The sequence below is a fragment of the Schistocerca gregaria genome, chromosome 2 (assembly GCF_023897955.1).
Source record: "Schistocerca gregaria isolate iqSchGreg1 chromosome 2, iqSchGreg1.2, whole genome shotgun sequence".
Taxonomy (NCBI): domain Eukaryota; kingdom Metazoa; phylum Arthropoda; class Insecta; order Orthoptera; family Acrididae; genus Schistocerca; species Schistocerca gregaria.
The window spans coordinates 140,026,700-140,039,339 of NC_064921.1; the positions used below are offsets into that span (position 1 = coordinate 140,026,700).

At 43.6% G+C, this 12,640-nt stretch overlaps 1 protein-coding gene across 1 annotated transcript in view; it reads left to right on the top strand.

The window, feature by feature from the left end:
- The window catches only part of LOC126336521 (glypican-5-like), a 1,532,390-nt gene that overhangs the window by 967,962 nt on the left and 551,788 nt on the right, over window positions 1-12,640 (top strand). The gene's annotated exons all lie outside the window — the stretch shown is intronic.

Consider the following 12,640-nt stretch of genomic DNA (forward strand, 5'->3'; position numbering starts at 1 on the left):
ATTACATTTACCGTGTAACGTCCGATCAGTTAGGATTGCTCTCAAAATGTAACACATTCTGTTCCTCGTTGCTGGTACAGTACACCAGCCACCGAAGTATGGTTCGCTCCTCTCAAAAACAGCCCAAAACAGATACGCATTGATTCGAAATAATCAGTAGCTTCATCCTGTTTTCATCAAAGACCTACACAACCTAAACGTCGTCAACTATCATCAGGTAACAGAAATGAATTAATACAGAATGATAACGATTGATGTAGGATTTCGCTCGACATTAGATTAAAATATGAGCCCCGAATGGACATAATTTGAAGTCTCTTAACAAAGCAGCCCTGGCTGCGCCCACGAGGACTTCCTCTTGACTGTTTACACTGTCAGAGAGAGATCCTAGCGACTGACGGAAGGACACTTTTCCAGGCAGGAGATGACAGTTCAGTCTTTTTTCTCTGTTCTGGAATGTAGTAGACAAATGGGGTTTGGTGCAATTGAAGTTTTTATTGGTATTTTTATTGAAAAATATTAATATCTTCACTGTATGAATGGGATTTTCCCGAGGCAGGTCTGAAAGAGGTAGGTCGACGTTTGTCGCTGTAGCTCGGTTGTTGTTATCTGAAACATAATATTATCATATAACCCTTATACTTACAGAGATAATTTTAGTTCGTCGCAGCAATTCGCAAAAAAAATTCTTAGAGATATTATAGATATTTGAAAAATGGCCATTTTTGGACCCCTCTTTTCTCGCAGAGAAACATAGTACAACACACAAAAAAAAAAAAAAAAAACGGTTACGATGAACTGAAGAGAATTCAATTTGCTTCAAGGGAGATCAAAAATCATTAAAATCGGATGAAAATTGTAGCGTGGGCCACGACAGCCATGCCGAAAAGCGTGGTTTTTAGGAAAACGCCGTTTAAAGTTTGACAAGTATTTATCATATAAGCTTGAAAGGTGCGGGATATCTTCGATGCCTCGTCCATAATAACTATTGTTCCGGCTAGTTGATGGCCTCTTTGTGCTACTTTGACCTCATAAGCCCTCATTTTCGTCCTCAGACATCCTTTTCATCGCTGAGCACATGGCCGCTGGCGTCTCTATCTTCACAGAATCGACGCACTTCATCACCGATTGTGATTTGAAGGGCATTTGCCACACGCACTACTGGAGTGTGGCCTACATTGAATAGACATACGCCCAAATTTGAAGCAATGCTGACGATTTCGTCCGCAGCTCGTGGTCGTGCGGTAGCGTTCTCGCTTCCCGCGCCCGGGTTCCCGGGTTCGATTCACGACGGGGTCAGGGATTTTCTCTGCCTCGTGATGACTGGGTGTTGTGTGATGTCCTTATGTTAGTTAGGTTTAAGTAGTTCTAAGTTCTAGGGGACTGATGACCATAGCTGTTATGTCTCATAGTGCTCAGAGCCATACTAGCATGTTGACAATTTCGCTTTGGCTGGATGTTATTTCTGGAGCATCTCCAAATGAGACTGCTGAAACTTTCTTTCACATTTTTTGTAAAACCGCCCTAACAACGCTCCAGTAAATCAGGATTACTCAAATCGGTACAAGTAGGAGTGATGGCATCGATAATGACTTGTGGCAACGGAGTTGTGTGTCGTGTACGCTCGGCTTCAAACGCTCACAGAATCGTCACTCTTTGGAGTTCGCTCATTATATTTTGGGGAATAATCCTCCAATGTATATACATTCTAATTCCGTCGTAAAAGAATTTCGAGTTTTTTGGAACGTTATTCTTTCGCTTCCCCTTAATTGGAGACTGTTCACGGTGTATAATTTCCATTCTGCTGATCTGATCTGTGTTGCAGAAAACCAGTACGGCAGGTGTTCTGATTACTTAAGGATATCTCGTAAGTCAAAGCGAAGATCGCGCTACACAGTGGAAAGTTGAAATAGATATAAACATGTAATCAAATCAGCTTACAGTTTCATTAATTATCTACATAGAAATTGCATGTGCGTCCTCTGAAGAAAGGAATAACGAATTGGCATCGATATTTTGTCCATATAGATGTGAAACAGAAACTGTTGCAGTCCATGTTATCGAAGTGCAGTGTTTTTATTCCCCATTAGCATTTTGTATGTGTTCACTTTCAGCCCTATTCGTAGAGGCTTTGATAAAATATCCATTACAAACGATGTAAATTTTTTGTATATAGTCAGAGTGCCGACAGCAGTCCAGCCTGTTAATTTCCAGTTGGCTTTGTGAGTAACTAATTACCTTTCACCACTGCTCTGTCAGTCTCTTTCATTAACTGGCCGTAATGCCATGTGGGTTTTTAATACTGCCAGAGAAAGCACGCGGCGTCCAAAAAATCTTTTCCAATCGGATACTGTGAAAAGTTAATTCCAGGCATCGATCTCCTAGAAAATTGAATTCGAAAATCAGATTTGCACAAATCCCAGGCTTGAAAATGGCCGGCGCAACGAATCGTTTAACGTAAACCGACATAACGTTAACTTTTTTTTTATTAAAGGAAAAAAATAATCTTCTGTGTGGAGGAAATGGCATCAAGCCAATCACATTAAAGAGCGTGACGCACTCGTCCGTACTGACTTCAGAGAGAGAGAGAAAGAGAGAGAGAGAGAGAGAGAGAGAGAGAGAGAGACCTACAATGCGTGGACCCAAAGCTCTCACCTCAAGTCTAATTACTGTCACAGGTTCCAATTACGAGCTGTCAGATGGCACGGAGGATAGAAGCGGCCTATAGCAAGGCGAACGGCGGGCGTGGCCGCCGGAGAGGCATTAATTATTCGTTGTCAGGCGGGATCCATTTGCTGGCGGCTGTCTGGTCCGGACACGGCGACACGGCATACGAGGCGGCTTGATGCTAATCGCTACTGTGCCGAGGTTGGCGCCCTGATCGCAGCTATGCCGGGCATTTTACGGCTCGGAAACGGCACCGGGAAGTAACAGCTGCTGCAACTCTATTTACTGGCAGCTTACTTACCTCAGCCATTTCAAGGAATGGGTGTTAGTCCGTTTCAAAACCAGAGAAATTTAACAGAATTGTTATCTGCTTACCTTCATTGGACGACCTGTGTCTAGGTTTCCACTTTGATTAAAATGGAATGCTCGCCATCGCGTCCTCTTGATGTAGTCATACCTTTTTTTGTAGTGCCTAAACTCTTCTGTCATTGTTCTTTTCATTTGTTGTACTAGTTGTCTTACGTCTTCACTTCGCACTCCGTCTTTTAACGTTAGTCCAGGAAGTAACATCAGGAGCCTCATCTCAGCTGTCTCAGTTGTTCATCCCTCACCTCTCCTTTCTTTGAAAATTTTTTTTCATGCGTTAAACAGGTTCAGACATAACTTTATCCAATCTTAGCGTTAACTCTTTCATCATACGACAGTTGCCCAGAAAGTGAGACACCACATGTTTTTTGTCAGCCGAAAACAATGCTACGAATGCGAAACGTTATGTATGTACACTACTGGCCATTAAAATTGCTACACCAAGAAGAAATGTAGATGATAAACGGGTATTCATGGACAAATATATTATACTAGAACTGACATGTGATTACATTTTCACGCAGTTTGGGTGCAAAGATCCTGAGAAATCAGTACCCAGAACAACCACCTCTGGCCTTGATGCGCCTGGGCATTGAGCCCAACAGAGCTTGGATGGCGTGTACAGGTACAGCTGCCCATGCAGGTTCAACACGATACCACAGTTCATCAAGAGTAGTGACTGGCGTGTTGTGACGAGCCAGTAGCTCGGCCACCATTGACCAGACGTTTTCAATTGGTGAGAGATCTGGAAAATGTGCTGGCCAGGGCAGCAGTCGAACAATTTCTGTATCCAGAAAGGCCTGTACAGGACCTGCAACATGCGGTCGTGCATTATCCTTCTGAAATGTAGGGTTTCGCAGGGATCTAATGAAGGGTAGAGCCCCGGGTCGTAACCCATCTGAAATGTAACGTCCACTGTTCAAAGTGCCGTCAATGCGAACAAGAGGTGACCGAGACGTGTAACCAATGGCACCCCATACCATCACTCCGGGTGATACGCCAGTATGGCGATGACGAATACATGCTTCCAATGTGCGTTCACCGCGATGTCGCAAAACACGGATGCGACCATCATTATGCTGTAAACAGAACTTGGATTCATCCGAAAAAATGACGTTTTGCCATTCGTGCACCCAGGTTCGTCGTTGAGTACATCAACGCAGGCGCTCCTGTCTGTGATGCAGCGTCAATGGTACCCGCAGCCATGGTCTCCGAGCTGATAGTCCATGCTGCTGCAAACGTCGTCGAACTGTTCGTGCAGATGGTTGTTGTCGTGCAAACGTCCCCATCTGTTGACTCAGGGATAGAGACATGGCAGCACGATCAGTTACAGCCATGCGGATAAGATGCCTGTCATCTCGACTGCTAGTGATACGAGGCCGTTGGGATCCAGCACGGCGTTCCGTATTACCCTCCTGAACCCACCGATTCCATATTCCGCTAACAGTCATTGGATCTCGACCAACGCGAGCAGCAATGTTGCGATACGATAAACCGCAATCGCGATAGGCTACAGTCAGACCTTTATCAAAGTCGGAAACGTGATGGTACGCATCTCTCCTCCTTACACGAGGCATCACAACAGCGTTTCACCAGGAAACGCCGGTCAACTGCTGTTTGTGTATGAGAAATCGGTTGGAAACTTTCTTCATGTCAGCACTTTCTACTCGTAGTTGTCGCCACCGGCGCCAACCTCATGTGAATGCTCTGAAATGCTAATCATTTGCATATCACAGCATCTTCTTCCTGACGGTTAAATTTCGCGTCTGTAGCACGTCATTCGTGGTGTAGCAATTTTAATGGCCAGTAGTGTATTATTTGAAGTCTCCTGAGTGAGAGCGCCAAGTTTCCGTCACTTCCGATAGCGTAGCTGCAGTACAGTTTCAAAGTAGTGTCTGTAGGTGATGTACGTTACAAGCTTCTAGGCGCTTCAGTCTGGAAGCGCGTGACCGCTACGGCCGCAGGTTCGAATCCTGCCTCGGGCATGGATGTGTGTGATGTCCTTAGGTTAGTTAGGTTTAATTAGTTCTAAGTTCTAGGCGACTGATGACCTCAGAAGTTAAGTCGCATAGTGCTCAGAGCCATTTGAACCATATTAACTTCTTGTTTATCGTCTTTTTTGCTCTTCTTACGCGTTTCCAATCCACGGGCATTACTTTTGTTTTCTTAACGCCCATAGACGTTCGAATACTTGGTAACACATTATTCAATTCAACCACATTCTCACGTAAAGCGCTTGTAGGAGAACTTGGTCGGCCGCAAATAAAACACTGTTAACAAATTTGTTCCTTCACATATCCATTGCCTTAGGGTTTTTGGAATTGCACTCTTCTAAAACTTTGTTGATATATATGTCAGAAAGGATTGGCGAGAGACCACATCCTTGCTGTAATCCCTGGTTAGCAGTCAATGACTCTTCGTTCGCACTAATTTTAGTGCTATAGTACAGTAAGTGCTCGTGGAGATCCTTCGCGAGCTCAAATGGGAATCGCTAGAGGGCAGGCGACGTTCTGTTGTAGGGGCACTACCGAGAAAATTTAGAGAACTGGCATTTGAGGCCGACTGCCGTACCATTCTACTTCCGCCACGAACATTCCGCGTAGGAACAACGAAGATAATATCAGAGAGATTTGCGGTCATACGGAGTCATATAGATAGTGGTTTTTCCCTCGCTCTATTTGGGAGTGGAACAGAAAAGGAAGTGACCAGTAGTGGTACAGGGTACCCTCCGCCATCCACCACACGGTGGCTTGCGGACTATGTATGTAGGTGTAGACGAGTAGATTTGATGAGCAGTGAATATACCCATATAATTTGGATTTTTCTTTTTATCTCCTTTCTTATATACAATTACGATTCTTGCTATCTTCCATTCCTCTAGAATTCTCTACAACCACCGAGTATCATTTAAGATCTGTAAAAATCTCTTTTACGATTTAATACTGGTATATTTTTTATGTTCCAGATTTATTTCATCCGTACATTCCCACTGCTGGCCTCCTTCGATATATTTTACTACTCTACTCCAACATTCTCACTGCATTGTATTCTCCAAAGCACCGTTCTGTTTTTTATACTGTACCAAGCCCTCCACTTTAATTCCGTTAATCCATGTCAGATACAGTTTCATTTTTATTTTATTTATTAGTGTTTTTTTCCCACTATGACTTTCTTGAGTTCATCATACCATAATTTCAGCCGATGCGGATTTCGTAAGGTCTGTGTCCCAGATGTTTCCTTAGCAGTGTTATATTAAGATTCCCTTTAACTTATTCCAGCCCCGTTCAGTATCCCCTGTTCTACCTCTAACGTAATTACCCATTCCCATCTCATACAGATGTCTGATGCCGGTTTGTTCTAACAGCTGACATTCAAATATTCCTGGTTACTTCCTCAGAAACCTCCTAGCAAATTTTAACCTTGGATTTCACTAAAAAATTGCCAGTATCAGCTTCAGCTTCTCTAAATACTCCTTTATCCTAAAGATGAGCCCAAATTCCACCAATCAAACCTTAATACAACTTAAATAGTTTGATCCTTACACTAGATGAACTTTAAAGTCGACAAGAACATAAACAAAATAGAAGGAACAGACCCGTGCAATTCTAGTTCTCCCTCTGTTACTTAATAATTACGTAAACTCGTTCAAATGGTTCCAGAGGTGATTTCTCAAGTGTACCATCTATTGTCAAGCACTGCAAACTGGATCTACCACTGCAGCAGTACAGTAGCACAAGGCCACGAGGGGACCGCTCGCATTTGGTATCACCGAATTCTTCCAAGTTTATAGTGTGTGGAGCTCTTGGCCAAAAATGAAAGTGAGCGAAGTGGGAGTTCCAGACAAACTCAGAAAAAAAAAAAAAATAAGGTGTGGGCCGGGTGAGGCATGAGTCATTAATGCTCGCCTTGGAACCAAGCAGCCAGTGACGCAGCGAAAAGAGTACAGAATGGTAATGCGAGGGTCATGTGTTTGAGTCCCTACGCAAAAAGACAAATAAATTTCCAAGATAGGATTCCTTTAAACGAAGTTCGTTAGTGCAACCCTGCGATGTCTATTTTTGTCGTCAATTGGTTCAAATGGTTCAAATGGCTCTGAGCACTATGGGACTCAACTGCTGTGGTCATTAGTCCCCTAAAACTTAGAACTACTTAAACCTAACTAACCTAAGGACATCACACACATCCATGTTCCAGGCAGGATTCGAATCTGCGACCGTAGCGGTCCAGACTGTAGCGCCTAGAACCGCGAGACCACCGCGGCCGGCTGTCGTCAATTAAAAAAATTTTCAAGAAGCTTGGGAGCTGTTCTTATGTCTCCGACACGGGGGAAAAGAAATCGCGTTCCGAGAAGACTGCATCGAAATACATTTTACTGTACGTCAACAGCTAACCAGGTCAATATTTCGGAAAATAATACGAACGCGTAGTTTGCTGCACATTGTACGATGAGATACAAACTTTTATGAATGTAAACCAAGTCTGTTTTTCTACAGAAACTTTAAAATCACCATGCAATTGTCAAAATCCGGCGTTTCATGCGTGTGCAGGATGCCAAGAAAATCGCTGCTTTCCCTGTTTTTACGACGAATATCACCGAAGGAGGTGTAGCTCATCAACTGCAAAACAATAAAATTAAGTAATTTTGTGCACGAAGCTCTCGTGTACGCTTTACAATAAATTTCTAGAAATTTATTTCCGAACCCAACTTTCCTTTGCTTTTCCTCTTCATGCATGGTACTAAAATCCTGCTAAACAGAATATACTGCACACCATTTATGTTTATTTGCTGTGCAAATAACGTAAAAGCCGAAATTTAACGAAGCTTCTGCATAAGGACTGCAAGCGAAGACCCTCGTGTTACCATTCTGTACTCTAGTCACTACGCAAACAGCTACCTTGAAAGTCGTTGTTGTTGTTGTTGTTGTGGTCTTCAGTCCTGAGACTGGTTTGATGCAGCTCTCCATGCTACTCTATCCTGTGCAAGCTTCTTCATCTGCCAATACTTACTGCAACCTACATCAATCTTAATCTGCTTAGTGTAATCATCTCTTGGGGTCCCTCTAAGACTTTTACCCTCCAACCTGCCCTCCAGTACTAAATTGGTGATCCCTTGATGCCTCAGAATATGTCCTACCAAGCGATGCCTTCTTCTAGTCAAGTTCTGCCACAAACCTCTCTTCTTCCCAACTCTATTCAATACCTCCTCATTAGTTACGTGATCTACGCCATCTAATCTTCAGCATCCTTCTGTAGCACCACATTTTGAAAGCTTCTATTCTCTTCTCGTCCAAACTATTTATCGTCCATGTTTCACTTCCATACATGGCTACACTCCATACAAATACTCTCAAAAACGACTTCCTGACACTTAAATCAATACTCGATGTCTACAAATTTCTCTTCTTCAGAAATGCTTTCCTTTCCTTGCCATTGCCAGTCTTCATTATCTTACCTTGAAAGTAGGCTAACGTAAATAGCTAATGCCACACTCAACGTCTGACCATCTGGAGCTCTTACTTTTCTCACTTTCATTTCTGGGCAAGCCATGTGTACTCCCTTGTCAGAGACCAGCGGCAGTGGTGATGGGGCGAAGCATTTCTGGCGATGATCTGCTTCAGGCGGCTGCCTGAACCAGGGAAACTGCCTTTTTTGTGGCCGGCGGGCGGTTCCTCAGACGGCAGACTTGCGGTCACGTGACGTCGTTACCGCCGCATGTGGCGGAACCGTTAAACCAACGATCCTCAATAAACACACTGCTATGCCTAATACGGTGTAGGAACACCACTGGCATTCCATACAGCTTCCAGTGCACTCGAAATGCATAAATACAGGTCCGGTGTGGTTTCTAAGGGGGTCTTACTAATTCTTCCTGAAAAACAGTGACAAGTCCAGGTAACGACGATGCATAGCGATAGCGCACTCTTCCCTAAAATGTAGAGCACGAAGACTCAATAATATTGAGATCTGATATATCTGGTGGCCAGGGGGGAATGAGACAATTCATCCTTTTGCTCATAGAGCGAGTCCCGTACGATGCCAGCTGTGTGAAAAGGAGCCCTGTCTTTTTGGAACACAGCTTGACCTTTGGGAAACAAACATTGTATCACAGTATAGACATGGCCAGCCAAAATGGTCACATAGTCCTAGACAGTAATGCATGGGGCCCATGGAGCACCACTATTTGGCTGCCGAAATAATCGCCGTTTCCACCTCCATCCCACCCTCCCCCTCCGCCTTGTTTCACTCTTGGGACGTAGACTCGACCAAAAGTTGGAAACAGTGCTGAACAAGACACATCCGACAAAGTGACGTTCTTCCATTGCTCCACAGCCCAGCTTTTGTGGCCTCGGAGCCACGGTTTTCTCTTAGGGGCATTTGCATCACTGATCAGTGGATTTGGACTTCCAGCCCGCCCTGCAGTTCCCTGTTTACGGAGTTTTCGTGTTGTTTTGGTCCTGTCAGGGTCCTCGAACGCGACATTCAGTTCTGCAGTGACTTTTTGCAGCTGTCGTCCTCTTCCTGTTTCCTCACAATCCTCTTCAAAGGCCGTCCGTGATGAACACTCGACATAGACTTTCGTCCATGTTCTGACTTAGCAGATGGTTTTTTGTCCGCTTTCCTTGTACGCGGTGACTTCAGTGTCGTTATTGTCTTTGAATAATTGTGTCACTCCTGTTCGTCCAACAGCGTATTTCTTTCAGTTACCTTTTGTACTATACTGTGGCAGCTCCATCTATGTATGGCCCAAGTTTCGTCGAGCTGTATTACTTGTCATTGTTACATCATGCGAAAGTTTCTTTCATCCTTATGTTTCGCACAACACTGTGAACCACGGAGAACCAGAACTCCCTCCACCGACTAACTTTCAGAGCATGTTGTGGGGTACCTTCTGAGTATTTTGGTATGAGAGACTCACGGTGTCCGGTGGCGCGTTACATGGTTATTGGGTTCCTTTTGGTGTCTTGATCCAACTAGCATTTTATATGTACTGCACTGAAAATAGTGCACAACGCTACAGATGTCGACTTTATAAACTGTGTGTCTGGTTTGCAGTCACGGTATTTGCTGTTAACAACACTAACGTCCACTTTACACTTCACCCTTAACCTTGCAGTCATTTCTGCTCAGATTTGTTTCGCAGGCACTGTTAGTTGTAATTAAATAGTGACAGCAGTATGTATACATTTATCAATAAAGAGTTGACCGATAACCAACTCTTGCATGGGTTTCCCAAATTCAGTGGGAGATCCAAATGGTTCAAATGGCTCTAACCACTATGGGAATTAACATCTGAGGTCATCAGCCACCTAGACTTAGAACTACTTAAACCTAATTAACCTAAGGACATCACATACATCCATGCCCGAGGCAGGATTCGAACCTGTGACCGTAGCAGCAGCGCGGTTGCAGACTGAAGCGCCTAGAACCGCTCGACCACAGCGGCCGGCTTCAGTGGGAAAGCGATAGTCTACCCTTAATAGTTTATCTTTACCCACAGCGACTGCAACTACTTCACCGTATTTTTGCATCTGAGGGTTCTTGCATTACTCTTTTTTTTTACGTTGTACATCTTGGTTATTGCATATTGCAGGCTTCTTCATTGTTTTGGTGGTGGTTTCAGATAAACAAAAATGACTGGGGGAAGAAACCGAATAAATAATAATTACGCTATCACTCTATAACGAGCCGCCGGGGGGCTTACTCCAAAATACTCAGTAGGTATACGTTGTCAGATGAGTTCTGGAGATTACATAAGATTGTCAATCTTTAACGCCCCTTTACTGACCGTAATAAGCGCAGCACGAAATTTTGTGAGATATTTGTTTTATTGCCAGTATGCGAGGAATCGCACTCCTAAGTCCGAGTGTGCGAATTTTTCTTCATCCTATTTTGAAACATATCTCTTTCAACGAACAAGTGCTCATAACTTTTAAGGTATGCATTTTAGAGTACATGTTTACTGGACATTTTTTCCTTGTTTTGGTCCATACTACCACTTCCCGAAATATGGAAAGCAAAGAGCTTGCAGTAGAAGAGATATGTTTCACAGTATCGAAGATCAAGAATTGCTCATGGCTCTTAAGCTATGCTTTTTAGACCCCATGTTTACTGGCCTTTTTGTTTCAAATGATCATTCCTGTTATATCAATAAATATTGACCACCACTTCTGAAACACTAGATGGCGCTGCCATACGTCAAACGGATATCAACTGCGTTTTTTTTTAAAATAGGAACCCCATTTTTATTACATATTCGTGTAGTACGAAAATAAATATGAATGTTTTAGTTGGACCACTTTTTTCGCTATGTGATAGGTGGCGCTGTAATAGTCACAAACGTATAAGTACGTGGTATCACGTAACATTCCGCCAGTGCGGACGCTATTTGCTTCGTAATACATTACCCTTGTTAAAATGGACCGTTTACCAATTGCGGAAAAAGTCGATATCGTGTTGATGTATGGATATTGTGATCAAAATGCCCAACGGGCATGTGCTATACACGCTGCTCGGTATTCAAGTGTCCGGACCGTTCGCCGGATAGTTACGTTATTTAAGGAAACAGGAAGTGTTCAGCCACATGCGAAACGTCAACCACGACCTGCAACAAATGAAGATGCCCAAGCAGGTGTTTTAGCTGTTGTTGCGCCTAATCCGCGTATAAGTAGCAGACAAATTGCACGAGAATCAGGAATCTCAAAAACGTCGGTGTTGAGAATGCTACATCAACATCGATTGCACTCGTACCATATCTCTATGCCCCAGGAATTGCATGGCGACGACTTTGAACGTCGTGTACAATTATGCCACTGGGCCCAAGACAAATTACGGGACGATGACAGATTCTTTGCACGCGTTCTATTTAGCGACTAAGCGTCATTCACCAACAGCGGTAACGTAAACCGGCATAATATGCTCTCTTGGGCAACGAAAAATCCACGATGGCTGCGACAAGTGGAACATCAGCGACGTTGGCGGGTCAATGTATGGTGCGGCATTATGGGATGAAGGATAATTGGCCCCTATTTTATCGATGGCAATCTAAATGGTGCAATGTATGCTGATTTCCTACGTAATGTTCTACCGATGTTACTACAAGATGTTTCATTGCATAACAGAATGGAGAAGTACTTCCAACACGACGGATGTCCGGTACATAGCTCGCATCGGTTGAAACGGTTTTGAATAGCATATTTCATGACAGGTGGATTGGTCGTCGAAGCACGTTCACCGGATCTGACGTCCCCGGATTTCTTTGTGTGGGGAAAGTTGAAGGATATTTGCTATTGTGACCCACCGACAACGCCTGACATGCGTCAGCGCGTTGTCAATGAATGTGCGAACATTACTGAAGGCGAACTACTCGCTGTGGAGAGGAATGTCGTTACACGTATTGCTAAATGCATTGAGGTTGATGGACATCATTATGAGCATTTATTGCATGAATGTGGTATTTACAGATAATCACGCTGTAATAGCATGCGTTCTCAGAAATGGTAAGTTCAGAAAGGTACATGTATCACATTGGAAGAACCGAAATAAAATGTTCAAACGTACCTACGTTCTGTGTTTTAATTCGGGAAACCTATCTGTTACCAACCGTTCG